Consider the following 10,687-nt stretch of genomic DNA (forward strand, 5'->3'; position numbering starts at 1 on the left):
TAGTGAAGGATGAATATGTCCATATTAATTTAGCCAAGGGTTTGGTGAATCTTTTTCAAAATTTGGCAAACCCAAACTTAGAGGGTATTTGCATTTAAGTCTATGGGAACAAATCTTGCACTTAAATACTGGGCATTTTTAGAGCCTATAGGAAAACTACTGTGTAAAAAATGCACTGGAAGTGCAGGATCTGCCATTGGTGACACACACTTATGCAAATAAAAAAATAAATAAAACACTGTACAGAGAGGAGACTGTCTTTCCAAGCACCCTCCACAATATCCTTTAAATAATATGCTGGGGGGAGCCTTAAAGCCATATATAGTGCTACAGAACAGTACAATTTATAGATAGTCTCAGAGACAGCATACACTGGCAGTGCATATTTGGCTGTGGAATTGATTGTTTTTTTCTTTTACAGTTAGCTTGGCATACATACAGCAGCAGAATTCCAATCTAACTAATTTCAGTTGGAAGAAAACCTTTTTTCAGGTAGCTCTAGAAGCAGCTCAAGCTTTTTCATGAAACAGTAATAGACCCTGTTTCGGCCAACAGATATAAATTGGCCATTAGTTTACTGTGGCCGTCCCGGTTCTCACTGATGTAAAACTGTCCTGACACTGGCCAATTTTTGTCTAGCTCTTATTAAGAATTAAGAGAACACAGATGACACAGCAGTGTTAAACTGGCCAGTATGAAAAAGAAATGCCTAACTTAAATATATTGTGCATAGCCAAAAGGTGTTTACAATTCATAGTAAAACATTTGCCATGTCAGCATTTTATAATTGCCCTACAGAATTTGTAGTCTATTGTTTGACTTGTCCATGTGGCCGCCTCTATGTGGTATGCAACTTTAAGACACTGAGTGAGATTTGGTGAGCATAGGAGATTCATCAAACAAGGGAATACAGGACACAGTTTCCTAAGACATTTTTCTTAGAAACATGGAACGTCCACTAAGGAGCTGTGGATTTGGGTCATAGAGGCTATACCTATTCCAGGGCAGAACATTTCAAAAGACTATGTAATTGGGAAATGTTCTGGATTTTTACTTTGAACACATTGTCCTCTGCATGCTTAAATAAGGAGCTATAAGTTAATACAGTGATCTGAGTGTGCAGCGACTCTGTGGCTATGAAATAGAACATGCACACATACAACAGTCTATTGTTTAGTGTAGTGATTCCCCCCCTCCTGATCTTTATTTATACACCTTTGTTACAAACTAATCTTCATATTATATCTTTTATACATTTTTTATACATTATTGTTTTTATGTTATCACATATAATATCATATCTTGTCTTATCCCATCTTAAGATTGGTACTTTTAATGTCCTGTCATCAATGTCTGACTTTTTTCTCATTTCGTTTTTATTTATATGTTTTATTGATTTGCTAAAAAATATTTTAATATTTTCTTCCTAATAGAATGTTATGATTGTATTGTTAAAGTTGCCAAAATCTATTTGAAACAACTCACACTGTGCAGATGGACAGTTGTTTTTGGAGATATAGAAAGTCTGCTATCCCATGTAGTCCCACATGTTGCTCCTTCACCTGTTTAATCAATTTAATATTGAAATGTGAGCAGGTTTTAGAAGGGGGCAGTGTTGCCCTGAGAAGTGTTGCCATGCCTGGTTTACATGTATCCAGGTTGCATTTGATCTTGTGCCTGAGTTGCCAGAGGTTTGAGGATTGACTGGCATTCTCTATACTTGCCTTCACAATGTGAGTGCAATCATTACCTTTTACTTCTTTTTGTAATAAACCTTTTCACTTGAATCAGCTTTTGACCTGTTTGCTTTTTTACATAAAACTGGTTTGCAGCAGGACTTTTTTTTAATGTGGAAGAATTAACAAAAGTGAACTAGAGTAAAATGTACAGGAAGGTGTTAATCTGCAGCTAATACAGTAGTGTAAAATTAGCCAAAAGAAAAACAACTGCAATAAGCAAGGCTAGTCTGAAATTTTGCCAAAGACAAACAGTACAGTCTGGGGTTTAACTGCAAGAGTTAGGATGCAGTGTAAAACTGTTCGGCAGCAGGACAATTTTAATTAAGGATTGCAGATTTAATTGGTATAGGTCTAATATTTATTTTTTTCCATGGGGATAGTAGGTGCAGTAAACATGAATGATAAACTGTAAAGAAAGGTTACTTAAGGCAGCTCCAAGTACAGATTGTCAGTAACAAGTGAATGCTCAGACTGAACTCTCAAAACTTCAAAGAGCCCTATCAGCATGAATACTGTAAATTAAAAAACACAAATATAATGAACACTCTTTTTTAAGGGAAACGTTTCAGAAAAAAATAAAGTTTGCTATGGATGGAACAGCAGCTAAAAGCAAAAACTGACCGCTAGTAAACCACAAGATAAAATGAGCAGCCTCAAATAAAAAGAATAAAAAAAAAAGAACGCAGGAAAGGGGTTGATTGCATGAGGAGCTAGCAATCACAATTAAGCACAGTATCCTAAATTACCCTAATTTTTCCCTATGCAGTTTGTCAGCTTTCCCTATGCTTCCAATTCACTAATGCTGTGGCTACACTCTGCCCCCCACACACACACCTACTGATAGTATGGAAGGTGGTTTAACCAAAAGCCTCCTTATTGGCCCTTCGAAGCCTGATGGCCATAGTTTAAAGGCAATGTAGTGCAGTGATTATGTGATTCTGTGATTCCTAAACAAGAAGGATTTTCTTTGAACCCAAGGAGGTGGCAAACTCAAACTTCCTCCATTAGAGGCATGGGGAGACCTGACAGTATTTGAAGGGAGAGATATTTGCTGCTATAAAATACAGCACTTACTATGCAGTGCTGCTAAAAAACACTATACCAAGTGCTGTATTGTGCCAGATTACAGAGTGTAGAAGGCTACATACTATTCTGTACCACCCCATCTGTGTTCAAAGTATATACAAAAACCCAACAGTTCTCTTTGTGCATGTCAGCAACAACGTGAGTTGCCTTGTTTTCTAATGGGGGTTTTACTAGGGATGCGGAGGTTCTCTATGCCCATCTAGTAGGGAGCAAGCAGGATCTACACCTGCAAATGACAAATGCAACTAAACCATATGATTCATTCTCAGGACACCTTGGGCTAATGCATGCCCAGACTGGAACACTAATCTGAGCTTGCTCAGTACACTTTTTTTTATTCACAAAATAATTGCCTGGTATCTTTCTCTCTGAAATTGCAGCCTAGTAAATCTGTTTGCATACTGTGCACCAAGTCCATACAATATGCTACCTACTAATGCTGCTTACATAATGTACCATGTCTTTGTAATATTTTTGTCTTTTTTCCTGCAAAATAATGCACTCTAATTTACAGTACATTAACTTTTATAAACTTCCCTGGTCTCTTCCTCTTATATTGCAGTCTAGTAAATGTATTTACATACCGTGCAGTGAGTCTGTGCAATATTTCTGGTTATTGTCTCTGAAATAATACACTCTGAATTTTATTAAAAATTTTCACTTTTTCTTTATATTATTGTATTCATAATGTTTGTTTAGACTTTAAATTATAACTTTTAGCTTGGGGTGTTTAGACCACATTATGAAGTTGTTGCTGATAGACTGTTCAAGAGCTGCTTTTTTATCCCACCAACTCACTGCATCCTTTGGAAATCCCCCCAAAAAGTTATAAGACTGTGCACCCAAAACACCCCCCCCCCTCCAACATGAAATATGCAGCAAGGCAGGCTGGTGCCTCAAGTGAATACCCCCTTCATCCAGTGCTCTAGATGTGACACCCAGTAGTTGATGGATAAGATCACTAAAACATTGTGCACCCAAAACACTGCATACCTTTGCCCTAAGTTGTCAAAATAAAGCTTCTCAGTCACAAACCCCCCCTACCCCTCCAACTGCAGTGAACACCTTTTCTGACTTGACATATGCAGTAGGGCTGGCTTTTGCCTCAAGAGCATTTTGGGTCACCTCCAGTGTTTCAGCCTTGACACCCAATTGTTAATTGCTGTCATCTTTGCTTGACTGGGCAGGGACAGCGTTACAAAGAAGAAATATTTTTTTTAAATGTTTTTTTAAAAATGAAAATCTGTAAATATTGGTAAAATGTATAACATTTATATATTTCTCACCATCACAGCTGGAGTACTATTTATACTTGAAAGAGCGGGAAAAAGTTTGTTGGCATTCAATTCCCCCCACCTTTGTGGGTTAGTAATTGAGAAGACACCTTTGTGTCCTTAATCAGTACTATTTGCAAAGAGAATGTCACAAAAGACTCAAATTCTGGTAAAGAACCCTTAAAGGTGTACATACTTACAATCCCTTTATTTCTGGGATGTGCTGGCGATGTAGACATTCATTTGGTCCCAGACTCATCTACCAGACTATACAAACACAGCAAACTCTGCCCTCCTGCGCTGGGGATGGACTCAGCAAAGGCTATGGTAACAATTCGGATGCCCTAGAATATGCACTCCTTGCTGCCTTCAACAGACCGGGGTAGTCCAAAGTCACTGGATACAAAGAAAACAAACAGAGGGAGCACCAGCCCAGTGCATTATCATAAAAAAATATTTATTAAAAGGATAAAAAGTAAGTATCGTACTCACAATTGATATACAGGACAAAGGCACATCACACTAAACAGCGGTGTCCAATCCACACTGCATACAAGTCCATAAATGGAACCCTGGACTTCCAACTGCTTAACGTGTTTTGAGGACTCAGCCTCTTCCTCAGAGCCAGTGCGCCCTCTGTTTGTTTTCTTTGTATCCATCATCAACCAGACTATGTTATGGAGTTTAGAAGGATGTTATAAGACATACAGACTAAATGTCTTCAAATTTCAGAATTGGGGGATCTTGCAGTTTGGCCTTTCACATAACATCTTTCTGTCTTGAAATGAGTTGGATGTAGAACCTGTTTTAATAATTATTTTGATGACTCAAATGTTAACGTGTTGTACTGTACATTGCTCTTTGATCCAGTTTTCTCTCCATTTCCTGTTCCTCTTCTCTTCCTTCCTAATTCAAACCACTCCCTTTCTTTTTCCCTGGTTACCTGTTGCCATTTTATGCAACAAAGGTATGCATAAAACACCAAATATATCAACATTAGAATCTTTCAGATGAATATTGAATTCCTTAAGTGCTGTTCACCAATATTCTTACATCTGTTCTAATTTTCTATGACTAGTCCTTTGGAGTCAGCTTATGGTTTTTTTTTTTCTTGAATACATACTCATGACCCCTGGGGGTGTTTCAATTTTTCAATCTGCTTAGCCACTTTGTTTCCTTGTTTTCATTTTTCTTAACTTACTTACAATAAATCATAACAGCGCAAACAGTAAAAAAAAACAGTAGTCAAAAATAATCCTTCAAAGTCCAAATATAAATAGTGTAATCAATATCGTGAATTGTTCGAAAGGTGCTCAGTGTTGATTATTTTCTATGACATTCTTCATTAAAAAGAGTGCTCTGTGCTCTTTTCCATTAATGAAGTGAATAGGTGCTTCAAAAGTACTTGGTGACCAGCACCCAAGTTATGTCCACACTTACCAGACAAGGTAGACTCCTTGCTGTGGGGCACAAGGTGTCAAATGTGCTTTGTTTAATAAGGGATGCCTCCTCTTGTATACTCTGGACTCTTTCTCTGCTGTTCCCAGTATCCCATTAGGTAGGAATGAGATTAAACCTCCATATAGATTTCACTTGTAAGGATATAAACCAGAGAGAGGGGAGAGGTGACTCTCAACGTGTAGTAAATAATTTTATTAAAACAAAAAGGTTAAAATTGCACTTACAATTCATAAGTATAAAAACCGCCAAACATTGACATGATAGGTAACTGATCTGCTATCCAGAGATGCTGCTGCATTCGCTTGTATTCCACTAAAGACGATGTGACATCACAGATTGCAAAACGAAAACACTGTCAATGCATTTTGCCTCTCCCACAAGGTGTTTTCACTTGATTTACAATTTCTAAGTGATTTGCACTTGAACAGTGGCATCTGTTAACAGGTTGGGTGTGTTACAAATCACAGGTCACATGAGCTCAGGTTGCTAAGTTTGAATTTCTTCACTTACTGTTATAGAGCTTAATATTCACTCAGTTTGTATAATGTTTTACTATGCTTACTGATATTAGCACATTGTAATTACGTTGTAACTCCTGTCTTTGCAATGTAAAATTCAGTAAATCACATTTTTTAAAAGACATTTTAAGGTAAAAAACAGTAAAAACATACTGTTGTCAGGCTGGAAAATAGGTGGGTGAGGCTGGAAAATAGGTGGGTGTATGGTTCTCAGTACTATAAAAGGTCATATTTCTGCCCTTTTTATCTTTTTTCAGAGATCATTAGTTTTTCATTCCTTGAAAAAGAAGCCCTAATTAAGTTCTTTTTGAGCTTCAGAAATGGCTTTTTTTAATATCATTAGAGATATTCCTCTCTTTATTTCCACCTGAAAGGTGGGATTCCTTGTAGCCATCACCTTCAAAACCAGTGTCTGAGCTGAGAGCCTTATCTTGCAAGGAACACATTTTTTATTTTTATATAGTGACAAGGTTATGTTTAGGCCTAGGACTTGCTTCTTTTTAAAAGTAGTTTCTTGGATGAATTGCTGTCCGTGCTTGCATTAAATTAGCAAGATTAAACAGCTTTCTAGATATAGTCAAAAGAGTTTGGTTTGCATGGGCTCCCATTTATAGCCACTAGAGCAGGGGTCTGCAAACCTTTTAAACAGGAGGCCAGTTCACTGTCCCTCAGACCGTTGGAGGGCTGGACTATAGTTTAAAAAAAAAAAAACTATGAACAAATGTGGACACAGTACAGGAGATGACCAGAGTCTGCGGACACAGTACAGGAGATGACCAGAGACTGCGGACATAGTACAGGGGATGACCAGAGACTGCGGACATAGTACAGGAGATGACCAGAGACTGCGGACATAGAACAGGAGATGACCAGAGACTGCGGACATAGTACAGGAGATAACCAGAGACTGCAGACACAGTACAGGAGATGACCAGAGTCTGCGGACACAGTACAGGAGATGACCAGAGACTGCGGACATAGTACAGGGGATGACCAGAGACTGCGGACAGCACAGGAGATGACCCAGAGACTGCAGACATAGTACAGGAGATGACCAGAGACTGCGGACATAGAACAGGAGATGACCAGAGACTGCGGACACAGTACAGGAGATGACCAGAGACTGCGGACATAGTACAGGAGATGACCAGAGTCTGCGGACACAGTACAGGAGATGACCAGAGACTGCAGACATAGTACAGGAGATGACCAGAGACTGCGGACATAGAACAGGAGATGACCAGAGACTGCGGACACAGTACAGGAGATGACCAGAGACTGCGGACATAGTACAGGAGATGACCAGAGTCTGCGGACACAGTACAGGAGATGACCAGAGACTGCGGACATAGTACAGGAGATGACCAGAGTCTGCGGACATACAACGGTGGCGGGAATACTGGGCCAGCCGATCCATAAGACGCACAGACATTTCCCCCCAAGTGTGCCTTATGGAGCGAAATAGTGCCCCATCATTGGTGTTAGTGGGAGGAATAGTGTCCCCTCATTGGTGTCAGTGGGAAAAATCGTGCCCCATCATTAGTGTCAGTGTGAGGAATAGTGCCCCATCATTGGTGTCAGTGGGAAGAAACGTGCCCCATCATTGGTGTCAGTGAGAGGAATAGTGCCCCATCATTGGTGTCAGTGGGAAGAATCGTGCCCCATCATTGGTGTCAGTGAGAGGAATAGTGCCCCATCATTGGTGTCAGTGGGAAGAATCGTGCCCCATCATTAGTGTCACTGGGGAGGAATAGTGCCCCATTGTTGGTGTCAGTGGAGGGTGGAATAGTGCCCCATCGTTGGTGTCAGTGTGGGGGGGAATAGTGCCCCGTCATTGGTGTCAGTGGGGGAAGGGGATAGTGTCCCAACATTGGTGTCAGTGGGAGGAATAGTGTCCCATCATTGGTGTCAGTGGGAGGAATAGTGTCCCATCATTGGTGTCAGTGGGAAGAATAGTGCCCCATCTTTGGTGTCAGTGGGAGGAATAGTACGTCATTGGTGTCAGTGGGGGGGAATAGTGCCCCGTCATTGGTGTCAGTGGGGGGGGGGGTGTCCCAACATTGGAGTCAGTGGGAGGAATAGTATCCCATCATTGGTGTCAGTGGGGGAAGGAATAGTGTTCCATCGTTGGTGTCAGTGGGGGGTGGAATAGTGCCCCATCAATGGTGTCAGTGGGGGGAGGAATCGTGCCCCATTGTTGGTGTCAGTGGGGGGAGGAATAGTGTCCCATCATTGGTGTCAGTGGGAAGAATAGTGCCCCATCTTTGGTGTCAGTGGGAGGAATAGTACGTCATTGGTGTCAGTGGGGGGGAATAGTGCCCCGGCATTGGTGTCAGTGGGGCGGGGGGGTAGTGTCCCAACATTGGTGTCAGTGGGAGGAATAGTACCCCATCATTGGTGTCAGTGGGGGAAGGAATAGTGTTCCATCGTTGGTGTCAGTGGGGGGGGAGGAAAAGTGCCCCATCGTTGGTGTCAGTGGGGGGAGGAATAGTGCCCCATCATTGGAATCAGTGGGAGGAATAATGCCCCATCATTAGTATCAGTGACACCAATGATGGGGCACTATTCCTCCCACTGACACCAATGACACTTAACTTGCTGACCCCTGCTCCAGCATGGTGCTGGTTGCAGCAGCACCATCTGCATGGCACACTTACCTGTCAGCTGTCCTTCTTCACTCTGGCCTCTCCCTCACTCGATGTTCGCGGGGCCGCTCGGGTCTGCCTCCTCGCAGGTGATTGGCCGCCTGTGTGCCTTTCCTGAGCTACAGTTCTGGCGCCCAATCACCGGTGAGGAGGCGGAGCCGAGCGGCAGCGCAAACATCGAGTGAGTGAGTGAGTGGCCGGAGTGAATGAAGGAGCAGCGCTTCCTGGACTGGATCGTCGCAAGACTGGGACCGGAGCCAGGTAAGATACAGCAGCCCCCTGCCTGCCCCTGTACTTAGTGTCCCTTCCTCGCTGCAAATACGCTCCTGCTGGCGGGCCGGATAAATGGCCTCTGCGGGCCGTAGTTTGAGGACCCCTGCACTAGAGTTTCATTTTACTTTTGCCTGCTACCATCAATCTATTCTAGTCTGTCCATAGGGAGAACACACCCTTCTTTGGCATCCCCTCACTTTCCTTCTTTCCTTTCAATCTTTAGATGCTTTTTTTTGCTACTGTCAAACATATTACTATACACCACAATAACTACACAATACTCAAATAACAATAGTGTTTTCTATTGAATGATATCACTGGATCTTCATCTTTTTCAGGATTTACTGCAGCACAATGAAAACAAATAGTTTCCTTATTGGGAAAACTGTATTTGAATGTTATAAATTTTGTGACAGGTTATCACACTATGAGGAGCACAGCAGGGCACAATACATGGGGTCACAAAAGGGCACACTATGGGGGGGGGGGCATTTGGACAGGGCACATTATAAGAGTGCAGCCGTGCACATTACATGGTTGCAAAAGAGTACATTATGGGGCACATCAGGTCACATCACAGAAGGGCAGCAGGGTGCATTAGGGGACACAGCAGAGCACGACGATAGCAATTTCCTTCACATGCAGAGCAGTGCAGGATCATGTCTTGTTATGGCATGCTGTTTCCCGCCGGTTGTCTTCTCTTGTCCATCCCATGTGAGGTCACATACAACCAACTGGAATGGACAGGAAGGGAAAAGAGGCAGCAAGGAACACCAGAAACACTTGTTTCGTCTCTGCACCATTCTGCATGTGGGGGAAAGTATAGGAGGGCATCTGCTAAGTGGGGATGTGATTTACCCATTATCAGCCTGCGATTGATGGGTAGATTGCTGTGGAACCCTTAGGGGAACCCTAGTTGAGAAACCCTGATAAATGCAGTATTGATGTCTAGTAATCAATACATTTCCTGATGGCTAGGAAACAATACAGAAATGGTGTTTCTGGCTATTATGTAGCAAGAGTAGGAAGAGAATTGCAATATGCTTTCAGTGGTTTTTAAATGGTGTTTAGCATTGTTTTAAAGCGATAGTAAACCCAAAAAATGTAATACACAATATATTGCAGCTTACCGATCCATAAATGTGAAGACTGCATTTGTTTCCTTCCTTTAGACTTAGACTTTTAGCCTTTGTTTTCACCTGATAATCCAATCCGTAACATGCTTCCTGTCCTAAGCAGGGTATACACATATAGAAATGTAGCCAGTTCGATAGGAACTGGTCGAATTTTGATGTGTGTGTATCCCTCTCTGTTTAACAGAAGCCAGTCATAAGACTGACTTCTTACAAATTGTCCTGCTGGAAAACCAGAATTCTGTTGGGGCATGCAGTCAATGTCTGATCTATGTATTCTGACGGGGAATGGGGGTCTTCACTCTCAGAATACAATTGTGCCTATTGCATCACTTGTGTGGATGAAGTTATCTGTCAGGTTTTTTTTTCTTTTGCAATGCGCTGTTTCGCTGTTTAAATTAAAAAGCTTGCAGTGTACACCCAGTTTTAGAGTGGATGGATGGAGAAGAAATGGAGCCACCCTAGGGTAGCAGTATTGTCAGTTTGGAAAGAAGATACTGTGGTTTTAGATGCACTAGCAGACTTAGATGGACTTGAATAGCAAATAAAAGCCAAACT

Source organism: Staurois parvus, unplaced genomic scaffold (genome assembly GCF_062004578.1).
Source record: "Staurois parvus isolate SC_StPar_1 unplaced genomic scaffold, SC_StPar_1.0 ptg000604l, whole genome shotgun sequence".
Taxonomy (NCBI): Eukaryota; Metazoa; Chordata; class Amphibia; order Anura; family Ranidae; genus Staurois; species Staurois parvus.